Below are 14,302 nucleotides of genomic sequence, written 5' to 3'. Positions count from 1 at the left end.
TAATAGTGCAGTCATAATCCTTAAGTAGTTCAACTGATCTAAGCTGCCTAAGGTTTAACTCCTTCTGAGTGAGGAGATATTTAAGGCTTTTGTAATCAGTGTAGATTGTAACACCCTTCACCCGTATCCGACACTGGAACAGGGCTCGAGGCATTACCAGACTTAAACATTCATAAACATACCAAAACTGGGTCACTAAATTTTGCCCAAAATTTAAACTTTTAAAACATATACTTTCGTCCCTCAAACAGATCATCAAGGTCTAAAACTTACATTAAAGCGGTTCGGGACAAGACTAAAAACATTCGGGAAAATTTGGGCGACTTAATAGATTTCTAGCTTTGGGAGGCCACACGCCCGTATATGTGGGCCGTGTGAGCTCACACGCCCGTATATCGTGGGGCACGCCCATGCTCTAACCCCGTGTCCAAAACTTGATCATTCTGTTAAATCAACACAGCCTAGACACATGCCCGTGTGACCTACCCGTGTACTAATTTGATTTAAAGTTTTAAGTGCAGGGGACACACGGTCACAACACACGCCCGTGGGAGGAAACCGTGTGTCACACACGTCCTAAACAAACGCCCATGTGTCTATCCATGTCGCCTCTGTTGGGCTATTTTCCAAGCCTAGTTCACCCTTCCCTACCTCTTATGCATAGAAATTTGCAAGTTTGAGAGAAAACATGATTTTACACTTACACTTATAAATAATCTTAATAAGGCTCCCAGTGTGGAAACCTCATATCATTGGTTTCACACGAAAAGGTTATTTCCCATTTAGTATTCATGGGTTCTTATGTTATAGTATTACATTCAAGAACTTGGCTCGTTTTTGCACTCATTGCCACTTGTAGCATTCCATCATAATAGAGCATGAACATGCAGATAAAGGTAGGTCATAGACTACTTTCAAATGTGCCATTTTCCATGGCCTTATACAAAAACATGCGTACATCTTTACATGCCTTCATTTGGCAATTCAAATGACACTTATGACAAAATACTCAAGACCCTATATATGCCATTAACAAAATAGTAGTGTCTTTATACCAAAGCTTGACCAGTTGATAGTGTGTTGACTCTCCAATCGTCTTCCAATCCTTATGAGTCCTTGAACTCTAAAAAATAGGGGAAAAGAGAGGGAATAAGCATTTTCATGCTTAGTAAGCTCAAATAACGGGAAAGTAAACTTACCAAGTAATTAGCATACATCTATACTTAAATCATGAATTCATCCAATAAGAAATGATTTCCTATCACATGCACTCAATTAATGAGTTAGTCACATAATCATGTATCATGTAATTTAACTAGATGAGCTCATCATTCATATTTCATCATGTATGTATATCCCATAATATTCTGGTTGAGTTTCCAGGAAAACTCGATGGATTACCCATTACCCGTCAGTTCATAGGAATGATAGTTTCATATATGCACTCCCACGAACCTCACAAGATATGGCAGGATTACCAGTCCAGGCTAAATCCCCCATATCATTAACTCGTAAGGTGATGTCGAGATTACCACTCTAGGCTAAATCTCTTATAGTGACAACACCCTTAATGAGCTTGGATTTGATTTACCAGTCCAGGCTAAATTCAGACCCTAATCAGATTACCCATCCGGGCTAAATCTGTAATGCACATATATTCTTCGGGAGGCTTGATCATTCAAGGAACACCCGTCCGTGCTAGACTAATTTTCATACTGGAGATCTCAGATTACCTGTCCGGGCTAAATCCTTACTGCAACACATGCAAGATCTCAGTTCACATGTCAATGAGGGGTTATCCATCGATTTCCCTTTTGTCAACCTCAACCGAGATATCTTTCACATGTTATCATCAATATCCATTTCTATGATATTTCATACCAATAATAAATGCAATCACCAAGCATTCATAAAGCATACAATTATGCATTTTAAGGGTTTACTTCAAATTATCCGAACTTACCTGGTATTCTTTTCGGGATTGAGTTTTGGTTATTCCGAAACTTTGCGTTTACCGCGATCGACCTTCAAAATTTGTTCCTCGGGTTCTATAACAGCAAAATTAATTCATTAATACCTCACATTATACATTGAGTTTAATAACTACCCCTGGTCCAAATGACCATTTTGCCCCTAACCTTCGACATTTTTACGATTTAGTTCTTATGCTCGTATAATTGAACACATGAAATTTCTATCTTACCCAAGCCTAACTGAATATTTGTCTCTCTTATGGCAACCCACATTCTTCATTTTCTTCCCCATTCTTACCACACATTTACATCTTTTGCAATTTAGTCCCTATAAGGGTTTCTAATGAAAACTAGCTTGGAAAAGATGTTTATCACACATTTATCTTTCATATTCCTCCATAATCTATCAAATTACAAGCAACTCATTCATGGGTAAATTTTTAAACATGAACCCTAGCATGAAATATGGGTAGAAATGGAGAGAGCAAATTACCGAGAATTCAAAAATACAAAGAACATGAAAAACGAGGCTTGGGAGCACTTACTATTGAGCTTGGAAATGTTGAAAATCCTAGCTATGGTGTCTCTTCAATTTTCGGAAGCCATGGAGAAGGAAATGGCTTATTTTGGCTTGATTTTTCCCATTTTAATTCATTAAGATGGCAAATGACCAAAATGCCCTTATACCCTTTCTTTAAAATTTTATCCATGCAGGCCCATTTTTGTCCAAAAATTTAGAACTTGGGAAAATTGATCTCCAAGACCTTCTAATTCATAATCTAAAGCAATTTCATACAAATTGCTTCTAGAATCCAAGTTTTACAATTTATTCAATTTAGTCCCTAATTTCTAATTGGACATCCTATACATAGAATTTCTTCATGAAATTTTAACACATGCATATACTCATATTCTAGGCCTCATAATAATCATAAAATAATTATTTTGATGTCGGATTTATGCTCCCAAAACCACTATTTCGACTAAGCCCTATTTCGCGATGTTACATAGATAGTACACTTCTTACCATACAGGTAGTGCCTCCAGATTTTTAAAGCGAAGATTACAGCTGCCAACTCCAGGTCATGCATTGGATAATAAGCATCATGAGTCTTGAGCTGAAGAGATGCATAAGCAACCACCTTTTCGTCTTGCATTAGTACGCAACCCAAACCCACATGTGATGCATCACTGTATACCACGAAGTCTTTACTGGGCTTAGGTTGTATTAGAATAGGAGCCTAAGTGAAAATGGTATTAAGCTTATCAAAGCTCTCTTGCTGTACATCAGTCCAAGCGAAAGGAACTCCCTTACGTAAAAGCTTAGTCAATGGAGCTGTGGTCAAGGAGAACCCTTCTACGAAACGTTGATAATATCTTACAAGCCCTAGAAAGCTACGGACCTCAGACACATTCTTCAGCCGTTTCCAATCCAACACCGCCTCAATCTTACGAGGATCAACTCGTATCCCCTCAGCAGAAACTACATGTCCCAGAAATGTAACACCCCTATCCCGTAACCGTCGCCGGAATAGGTAAAGGGCATTACCGGACTTATAACTCATGTCAGAACAATAAAATTTTGAACTTTTTCTTGAAATAAAGATCATTCATTTAAATAAGTACTAAGCACGACCGAGGATAAAATTTATTCTTCACTAAGTAAACATTCAAAAGATGCCATTTTCGCATGGCTTATATACATTAACCAAAAATATTCTTCCGCCACTAGTCTATTCTATACATGCCATAAAATAATTCTAAACATAACAATAACAAGCGGTGGATAGTGATAGTGTGACTAGTTCTTGATGATCCCCAAGCTCAGTAGCTTCGCAATGAGATCTATAAAACAGAGAAAACAAAGTAAGCGGAGTAAGCATTACAATGCTTAGTAAGTTTTAAGCAAGGTCAATAGATAACAATCAAATTATAACATAGTTGTTCGTATTTTTTTGTTTTCACTCTTCCTTCGGGCATACCATCCCTTTACCGAATATGCACATCTCATCATATATAATAGGCGATAAACTTTCACATAAAAGTGAGCTCATGTGACATAGATATATTGTATGATTTCACATAACCTCTCACACCGATCCGATGTCACATAATCATAGGAATCGTCTCATAGATTGCTCTCGTATGCACCACATAACTACCTTATGATTTAGTTCAAATAAAGCTCACATATAAACTTGGAGTACATACCTGTTTAATCATTTGCATTGAATATATTTATACGCAATTCTTATTACGAAGTCTTATAGCTTTAACCTCTACTCGGATTATCGGTGAGACCTTTAGCTCGCATTTAAATCTCCACACGGTTATCGTGTCTTACCGGACAAAATCTCCACACGTAGTCATCGGGTCTTACCCGGACATAATCTCCACACGTAGTCATCGGGTCTTACCCGGACATAATCTCCACACGTAGTCATCGGGCCTTACCCGGAATATATTTCCAAGTTTCATGTACACTTATTCACATGTTACAACATTCACATTGACTGTCATATTTGTAATTCATTTGCCTCATCAAATATCTAATAATACACACCTTTCACATTTGGTCGTTCGCCACGATGATACGACATCGCCTACATATTTCACACTAGCCATTTGGCTTTACCACATATACATATCTCATATATATATTTCACATTAGCCATTCGGCTTTACCACATATACATATCTCATATATATATTTCACATTAGCCATTCGGCTTTACCACATATACATATCTCATATATATATTTCACATTGGCCATTCGGCTTTACCACATATATGCATGTTCACAATCATCACATTGGCCATTCGGCCTTATCTCATATATACATGTTCACATTCATCACATAAAATCCTAAATCAAAATATAAATTTCATGTATTCACTTTGTCTTGGCCGAATCTACATCAATCATTTTCCAATGAATAATACTATCATTTCATATTCGAATACTCATAAACTTACAATTTCACAAATTTTAATATCAAATATCCATCTAACACTCATATATCGTTTTACAATATCACGATTTAGAATTCACGTATGGGTTTAATCAATAGCTTATGAGCAACTAAAACAAGTTTTATCCATGTTTACAACAAAATCACATTTTCACTACGAGCTGTTTTTCCTGAGCAATAGTCACTAAATTATTTATAACTGGAGCTACAAAACTCCAAATCACTTGCCGTTAATTTTCCCTAAATATAAACTCGTATGTCTTCCATCCATAAAATTTCCAAAATTTTAGGTTTGGCTAATCAAAGCCAGATTTTTCTTAAAGTTTCCCCTGTTTCACTGCTTGACTAATCTGACCTTCATGCATTACGACTTATATATCTCTCTGTACAGGGATTCAATACTTATGCCGTTTGTTTCTAATAAAACTAGACTCAAAAATGAATCTGTAAATATAAAGAATGACTTCTAATTATATCTGGTTAATTTATAGTGAATTTCCAAAGTCAGAACAGGGGATCCAGAAATCGCTCTAGCCCTGTTTCACGAAAACTTAAACATCTCATAAAATACGGCTCATATAGTCATTTCGTTTCTTTCATATGAAAATAGACTCACCAAGATTCGATTACATAATTTATTCATTATTTAATTCCATTTCTACTATTTTTACTGATTTTTCAAATTCACATCATTGCTACTGTTAGCATCTATTTTAAGGTAAATTTTACCTATTTCATAGTTTTCCATTAATCAAAACTCAAAATAGGTTAATTACTTAGAGACTTACCTCGAATGTCGTCGAACGACTACGGGTTGGCTATTTGGTTAGTTTAGCTTTTCCTCTATCCGAATTAGGCTCCTTAAGCTCTTGAGCTTAATCTAAAACAAATTTAACTTATTAAGAACCCATTGTGCTTGCTTATGGCCGAATACCACAAGAAATTTAATAGGCCATATAACTACTTTTAGCTCAATATAAAATAATCGTACACATCTTTAATCACCTTAAACAATTTACTAAGTATTATAGAAAATCAAAGCATACTCATCGTTAGCCTTATTCGGCCATCTCAATACGTTTTAAGTGACCATATATGTATACGTCTAATTTAAAGTGCTTTACATTAATAACACCATATCAACAATGTATAATGCCAACCCTTTAAACCAATTATCCATACAAATATTATTTGTACACATTTCCTTACCTAAATTTCACATTCGCAACCACTTAATCAACTTAACAAATTTTCTATAGTTCAAAACCACAAGTAAATATCATAATTTGTATCATTACATCGATTAAACTAAATCATGCATTAGCTTTTTAGCACATTCGGCCATTAAAGAGACAACCCAATTAACATTCAAACCTTTTTAAGCTTAGATTTCCCAAGGCCGAATATCACATAAAGACCTTTAATACACATGCAAAATTTACACTTTAACTAATTATACATATACTAATAACCCGAATATTATTTAAACAACCATTTGAATAATTCTTTATCACATGTTCACAATCGACATAACCATGTTACAAATTCAATACATAAAAATCTTCTTATCCAAGGCTATATTTGACCTATATGTATTTTCTTTACAACCAATCATCAACAATTAAGCACATGTTTAATGGCCGAATGCACATACCTCTTACTCATCCTTAACAGATTTTTTTTTCAAGCTTCCATTTCCACTTAACTACGAACCATTTAAAACAATCAATATTTTACACATTGCCAAATGCATATATATATATATATATATATTCATCCAAACTCATAATTTCACAAGCTTAGCCTCATTTAATGACTACTTGTTCATCAAGACATTAAACACATCATGCATAACATACAAAGCATCCTTAGTCAAAAATAATAAAAATATACTATCACAAAACTTCCTTGGCCGAATGTCATCTTTTTCCATTAACTAGATTTTGCCATAGGCTTGCTTCCATACTTGAGACCATTCAAATAAATATTCAAACTTAATCCTTCATTTCATTTCTCATTTTAGCACATATTCGCTAATATATAAATATATGCACATGTGACTAAAACAAATTGAACCATTTTGAACACAAATATTAACTAAAATACAACCATTTCAGCATGTTCATTATTATGCTTATAATTACATATTTTCAATATAAGCTAAATCATGACCGAATTATCACTATAATTGACATCATTAACAAACTATTTCCAAAACATATAACACCTTCAAAGATACTCATACAACCCATAGCCAATTGCATCATTTCAAATCAATAACAAAAATTAAGTCATGGGCCATGAAAGGAGCTTAGCAATTAACTCAATTTCACATAAATTATCAAGAAATAAAGTCATCATACCTCCAAATTAGAATGCCAAGACCGAATACCCAAGAGCCCCTTTGTTTTACTTCTTCTTTCAATTTCGGCAAAGATGAAAGAAGAATGGATGAGAACTTTGTTTTTCTCACCTATTTTCTTTTATTAATTCATGTTTTTAAATTATAAACTATTAAATATTATTTACTAAATATAATATACACATAATGCCAAAACAATAACATCATTACCATCCACTAATGTTAAAAGTGGGCCATTTGACATGCAAGTCCTCAACTTTAGTAATTTAACATTTTACTCACTTGGACATTTGCCTATCATATTTTTAAAGTTTCTCACATATGTCCTTTTTAGCTAATTTCACATCCAAATGACAAAATTAAAACATGAAATTTTTACACATACTTATTCACAAATAATAAGCATAGAATATAACAATTAATTATTTTTGTGACTCGATTTTGTGGTCCCGAAACCACTTTCCGACTAGGGTCAAATTAGGGGTGTCACAAGAAATGGTACTTCCCAAAGTCAGAACTCATACTTGCTAAACTTCACATACAACTATTTCTCACGAAGAATATGTAGAACAACTCTGAGATACTCATCTTGCTCATCCTCTATCTTAGAATATACCAAGATGTCGTCGATGAACACCACCATGAATTAGTACAAATAAGGTTGGAACACTCGGTTCATCAAGTCCATAAATGCCGCTAGTGCATTAGTCAAACCAAACTCGTAATGTCCATACCGCGTCCTAAATGTCGTCTTATGCATGTCAGCCTGCTCTACGCTCAACTGATGATATCTTGGTCGTAGATCGATCTTAAAAAACATAGAAGCCCCTCTGAACTGATAGAATAAATCATCTATTCTCAAAAATGGGTATTTATTCTTGATCGTTAGCTTGTTCAACTGTCGATAATCGATGCATATCCTCATTGACCTATCTTTTTTCTTTACAAATAGAACAAGTGCTCCCCATAGAGACGCACTGGGACAAATGAACCCACGGTCTAATAGTTCTTAAATCTGAGCCTTAAACTCTGTAAGCTCTTTCGGTGCCATTCGGTAAGGGGTGATTGATGTCGGAGCTGAACCCAGAATTAGCTCAATCCTAAACTCTACCTCACAACTCGAGGGCAACCCTGGTAGTTCCTCAGGAAATACATTTGGAAAGTCCCTCACGGTTTTGATGTCGTTAACCGAAGAGTCCCTAGAATCAGAAACACTGATGTAGGCCAATAATGCCTCACATCCTTTTTGAACCAACTTTTTCGCTACCAAAGCTGAGATCACATTAGTTAAATAGTCTCGTCATTCTCCAATCACCACCACCTCACTGTCCTCTTTGGTCCTCAAGGCAACCCTTTTCGTCGCACAATCGAGACTTACTCGGTGTTTAACCAGCCAGTCCATTCGCAAAATCAGATTGAACTCCCTAAACGGAAGCTCTATTAGATTAGCCAGAAATACTGTCCCTTGGACCTCTAGCGGAACATCTCTATACAATCTACTAACCTGGATAGATTGCTCCAAAGGACTTAACACAGTTACCTCACTATTAGTACTCTCGAGTGGAATCCCCAAGGTTTCAGAAACAATACCAGCTACATATGAGTGTGTAGAGCCTATGTCTATCAGTGCAAAATAAGGTACATTATAATTTAAAAATGTACCCATAATGACGTCCGGAGCATCTCTATCCTCACGATGACAAGCAGCATAGACCAAAGCAAGCTGCCTCACCTTAGTCGGTCCAGCACCTCTGCCCGGTGCTCTCTATCCTTGGCCCATGCCGTTACCATCCCTAGCCTGACCCCGGCCCCTAAGTGGCTGAACTACCTTCGACGGTTGTGCAGTCCCTGTAATCGGAGCTTGCATCTGATCAGTTCTTAATGGATAATCTCTAACACGATGCTCAGTGGACCCATATCTCAGACATGCCCCAGTAGTCCTCCAACACTCGCCCGGATGGCGTCTACCACAGTATCCACAAAGCGCCACCCTAGTAGCTGTAGCAGGAGGCCCAACTCTCACTGGCCCATCAGATCTGGCCTTTTTCTTAAGCCTCATCCTAGAATTCTAGGGCTCCAAATCCCTCTTAGTCTTTCCCCTGTCCTGATTTTAGCGCTCAGTGTGCTTTACTTCCTCGGCGATCTTCACCTTCTCAACCAAAGCAGAAAAATCATGCTCCCTCTGCGGAGCTATCAGAACTCGCAAACTATCCTTGAGACTATCCTCAAACCTGACACAGTGCTCATACTCGGTCACCACTATGCCTTGCACATAACAGCTTAACCTCAAGAATTCAGCCTCATACTCGGCCACTGAACGATCTCCTTGAGTGAGATTAAGGAACTCCCGCCTCCTAGCGTCGATATAACTAGCCTCCACATATTTACCCTGGGAGGCCATCTCAAAAACATCCCAGGTCAGTCATTCGGGCTGAATGCCCTCCTTAACGGTCAACCACCATTGATATGCCTCATCGCGAAGTAGTGAAATAGCCCCTTTTAAGCTTTTCTCAGCAGTACAGTCCAAGTCATCCATAATTCTTTCCATGGCCTCCATCCAATACTCAGCCACGTTCGGGGCGACTCTAGTGACACCCCTGAATTACTCAGCCCTATTGGACCGGAGTCATTCTGTAATCGACCCTCGGCCCTCAGATCTAGTGTTAGGCCCAGCGACCCTCTCTAAAATCTGTAGCATGGCTTGGGATAGTGCGTCGTCCCCAACCGCACGATCTCATGACCTAGTCTCTGTTACAGGTGATACTAGTGTCTTACTATTATCTAAGTTAGGCAGATTCCCAGATGATGAGGACCCTGCTTGAGCTCCTCTACGACCTCTACCACGGCCTCTAATACCCCGTCCACGAGTACCACATACGCTCATCATAAATTTTATAATTTATCTGTATTAATAGTTTTATGCATTAGTTAACAGTTCTGATATTTTATTAACAGATATTTTATGCAGTACAATATCAAAATGTTCAGAGTTGGTTATCGCAGTAGTAGTCTCACTACAGTTTTCAGTTTACACTACCTAGAGTGTTTTCAATGTAATATACTACCTAAAGTAGTTTCAGTATACTCTAATCATACTTTCAAACAATTCTAAATAGAGTTTCAAGAACTTACAAGATCGGCGCTACAGACTCAGTGTACCACATACCTATTCTAAAAATATTTCAAAGTATCTACAAATCATTTCTTTTAAAAAAAACCAAATCCACAGCCGAGTTTTGCAACCTGGCTCTGACACCACTAAATGTAACACCCCAAACCCAGCTTGGACGTTATGGTCGAATTTGGCTATGTCACATAAGAGTGTCTTTGAAAAACGCATTCACCTTCAAACCGTTCCAATTGTCAACTTCTACGTAGTTCAAGAAATCGTGTTCTAATTGATTTGATTTAAAACATTTCTTTTGTGCGGAAGCTTTTGAAACCCAAATAATTTTAAAAAAATCATTTCATTTATAAAAAAATCTTAATTTAATTTAGGAAAATCATACTTTGTTGCGTTACAGCTTATAAATCCATAATCAACAGTTAAAACCAAACAGTCCCAAAGTCCATCATACATAAAATACCAACAAGAATTAAGAGATATAACTGCAAAAATTGTAAATAAGCAGTTCAATAGTGGTGGTCACCGTTGAGCCCTCCGCTGCACCAATCCGTCAAGTCTGGGGATTACCTACACAGATTAAACAGAAAAAGGGTGAGTTTCTGCAAACTCAGTGTGTAATCCCCACAAAAATCACACATACAGAATACACATCAGGTGCCATAAATAAACAGCCTGGGGCCGAAGCTCTTTATAGAATCAGTTAGGGCCTTAGTCCATCAAATACAGAATCGGATACAACTTAGGGGCTTAGCCCATGTTAGATATAGTATGCAGACAGAATATCAGAATCCTACCTATTAACCTCTACACACCATCTCCATCTAACCCTACACACCATGTGAGGATAAAATCGACCCACCCATCCTTACACACCATGCTGTACCAAAATACGACACATAATCAGATAATTACATTTAAGCTGCCAGAAATTAGGCTTAAGAGCCTTTCAGAATACTTCCTCCCAATAACATCATCCTAACCCTGATACAATGCAACATACAAAAATGGCATGCTAATATGCAATTTATCGGATCATACATTCAGTTCAGATATCTCAGTTCATGCTCGATACAGAAATCAGACAGTCAGAACACTCAATAAGGGGTCTAAGTAGCGCTTACCGACCCTACAATAGGTCCAAAGTCAACTTGGGTGACCCGTGCAACCTTACAGATCATTTCAAAGAAATGGGTTCACATGCCCATGTGGCCTGCCTGTGTGGGCCCACACGCCTATGTGGCCCACACGGCCCAAATTGGCCTTGGTAGTGTGGATCACATGGCCTGCCCCAGAATTTCACATGCCCATGTTAGCCCACACACCCGTGTGGCGTCGACAGATTCATTTTTTGACTTTTTCTATTTCTCGTTTTCTGTGTTTCGAGTACACAATTGTTTTGATTTCGCAGCCCACGCAACTTCAACACCATCAGAACCTAAATTTGACCAATCACTCACCAATTTAGTCACTTATGGTCATACTCAAACGAAAACACACAAGATAACCAAATGCTAAACTAACAACAACGTTACCTCCGATCGTCCAATGAAAATTCCGCACACTTAAACCATCAATTAAGAATCTCTAGCCCTTTGATTGCCTCCTAAACACCAATTGAAACTCAATAAACTAAGATTCATCATTCCAATAATAATAATACACTAACCGTACTTACCAAAAATGCGAACAACGGATCGAAATAATGGGATGCAAGAACTTTTCAGAAAAAAACGATAGCAAAAGAAAAGAAGAAGATTCAGCAGCAAAAAGGGAAAGAATTTCAATAGGGGGCTTTTGGGAAGGAGAAAATACCCAAAATATTCTGATAACCATCTCTTTCCCCCAAATCACTCCACTAACCCACCACTTCCAACTACTTAGATTTTTAGTCCAACTTAAACTCTTCGGAACGAACGAGCAAAAATAATGCCCACGCAAGGACTCGAACATAGGACCTCCCTCACACTAACACTCCACTTAACCACCAGACCAGCAGGCCCATTCTGAAATGAAATTACAAATAATAAAATATAAGCCTAATGGACCAAGTTCAGGCTTTACTCATTAAAATACAAAAATTTGCCCAAGCTAGAGCTTGAACTTGAGACCTCACATACACATCCAGAACACTTAACCACTGAAGTAGATACTCAATTGTATCAAATCAATACATGTACATAAATACCAAATTTTTAGGGCATTACAATTTCCTTGACCATCCTAAGAGAAATTAGGATGGTTCCTCCAACCTGCATTATAGTTATTACTATAAGGGTTATTTTGAGGTCTAGAATTGTTACCTATATAATTGACTTGTTCATTCTCTGTACCTGCATAGAAAGATATAAATCATCAATTTTCTTATTTAGGACTTCTACTTGGTTTGATAACATGGTGACTGCATCTAAATTAAAAACTCTGGCTGCTTTCATCAGTTTTATCCTCATGACTTGGCATTGATAATTATTTAGCGTCATCTCGTTTATAAACTTATAAGCTACTTCAGGTGTTTTATTGTTTAGATTTCCACCAGCTATTACATCAATTAACTGCCTAGTCAAGGGATTCATAGAAGGTTTAAACTTGTAACTATAAAGGTAACCCATGATGAGGGCACCGCCTCAATAGATCTTTGTATCTCTCCCATGCATCATATAAAGTCTGTACATCGATCTGAACAAAGGAAGAGATGTCATTCCTCAACTTGGTTGTCCTAGCCGATGGGAATTACTTTACTAGAAATTTCTCGGTCATTTGAGCCCATGTAGTGATAGAACCTCGTGGTAAAGAGTTTAACCACTATTTTTCTTTGTTCCTCAATAAGAAAGGGAACAACCGTAAATGAATGGCGCCATCAATGGCACCATTAATCTTGAAAGTGTCACAAATTTCCAGAAAGTTGGCCAAATGAGTATTTGGATCTTTGTCTTGCAAACCATTGAACTGGATATACTGTTGTACCATTTGAATTGTGTTTGGCTTCAATTCAAAATTATTTGTAGCAATGGTAGGTCACGCAATACTCGATTCAGAACCAGTCAGAGTGGGTTTGGCATAATTGTACATAATACGAGGAACAAGAGCTGCAGCAGCTATAAGAGGTAGCCCAATATTCTGATTATCACCCCATCTCCTCAGTAATAATGTTTTCCTCTTGCTCGTCTACTAAATTTTATTGACTCTATGATTTTTACGAGCAGTACTTTCAATCTCGCTATCAAAAAGTAATGGTCCCGATGGGTTTCTTCCACTCATAAACTAAAAGAGCCTGCCAAAAGCAAACAAAAGAAAAATTAGAATGTAAAAGTTAAATAAAACATAAAAGTAAAAATGGCTAAATTAATAAAAACAAAGTGTTCCTAATATTTTAATCCCCGACAACGAAGCCAAAAACTTGATATGTCTCACGTGACTAACTAAAAATACGACAAAGGCAAGTACACCTATCGATAAATAGTATAGTTATGGTGAGTAGAGATATCATATCCACGAGAACTAAAAGTATTAGTAATTACTGATTTTCTATTATTTAACTGACAATTTGGAGTGACGGGTTTTAAACTAAAAGTACTAAACTAATTTAACTAAGGATTCAACAGAGAATGAAATAGCAAAATAATCAAATAATAACCAATGAGAGAGACAATATGTAGGAAAGAATCCACCTAAACTTCATCTATTATTATGAATCTGAGTTAAAAGATTTACTCACTTGGTATCTTTTTCCGTAGAAATCCCTAAATTATGCTAATATCTCTTTTGAGAGTAAAAGCAACTGACTCTAGTTTGATTAATTGAAATCTCTTTCTAATTAAAACCCTTATTGTCACATTAACTCGATCTATGGATTCCCTTATTAGATTTGA

General features: G+C 36.8%; 1 non-coding gene across 1 annotated transcript; it reads left to right on the top strand.

Annotated features, from left to right (window-relative positions):
- The first annotated feature begins 13,035 nt into the window (after positions 1-13,035).
- LOC128294702 (small nucleolar RNA R71) lies at positions 13,036-13,142 on the top strand. Its single transcript, XR_008285009.1, has one exon. It is a non-coding gene; the product is annotated as a small nucleolar RNA R71 (small nucleolar RNA).
- The last annotated feature ends 1,160 nt before the right edge of the window (positions 13,143-14,302 follow it).

The sequence above is a fragment of the Gossypium arboreum genome, chromosome 6 (genome assembly GCF_025698485.1).
Source record: "Gossypium arboreum isolate Shixiya-1 chromosome 6, ASM2569848v2, whole genome shotgun sequence".
Lineage (NCBI taxonomy): Eukaryota > Viridiplantae > Streptophyta > Magnoliopsida > Malvales > Malvaceae > Gossypium > Gossypium arboreum.
Note: the sequence above shows the minus strand (reverse complement) of the source record. Positions and strands in the feature narration are given on the sequence as shown.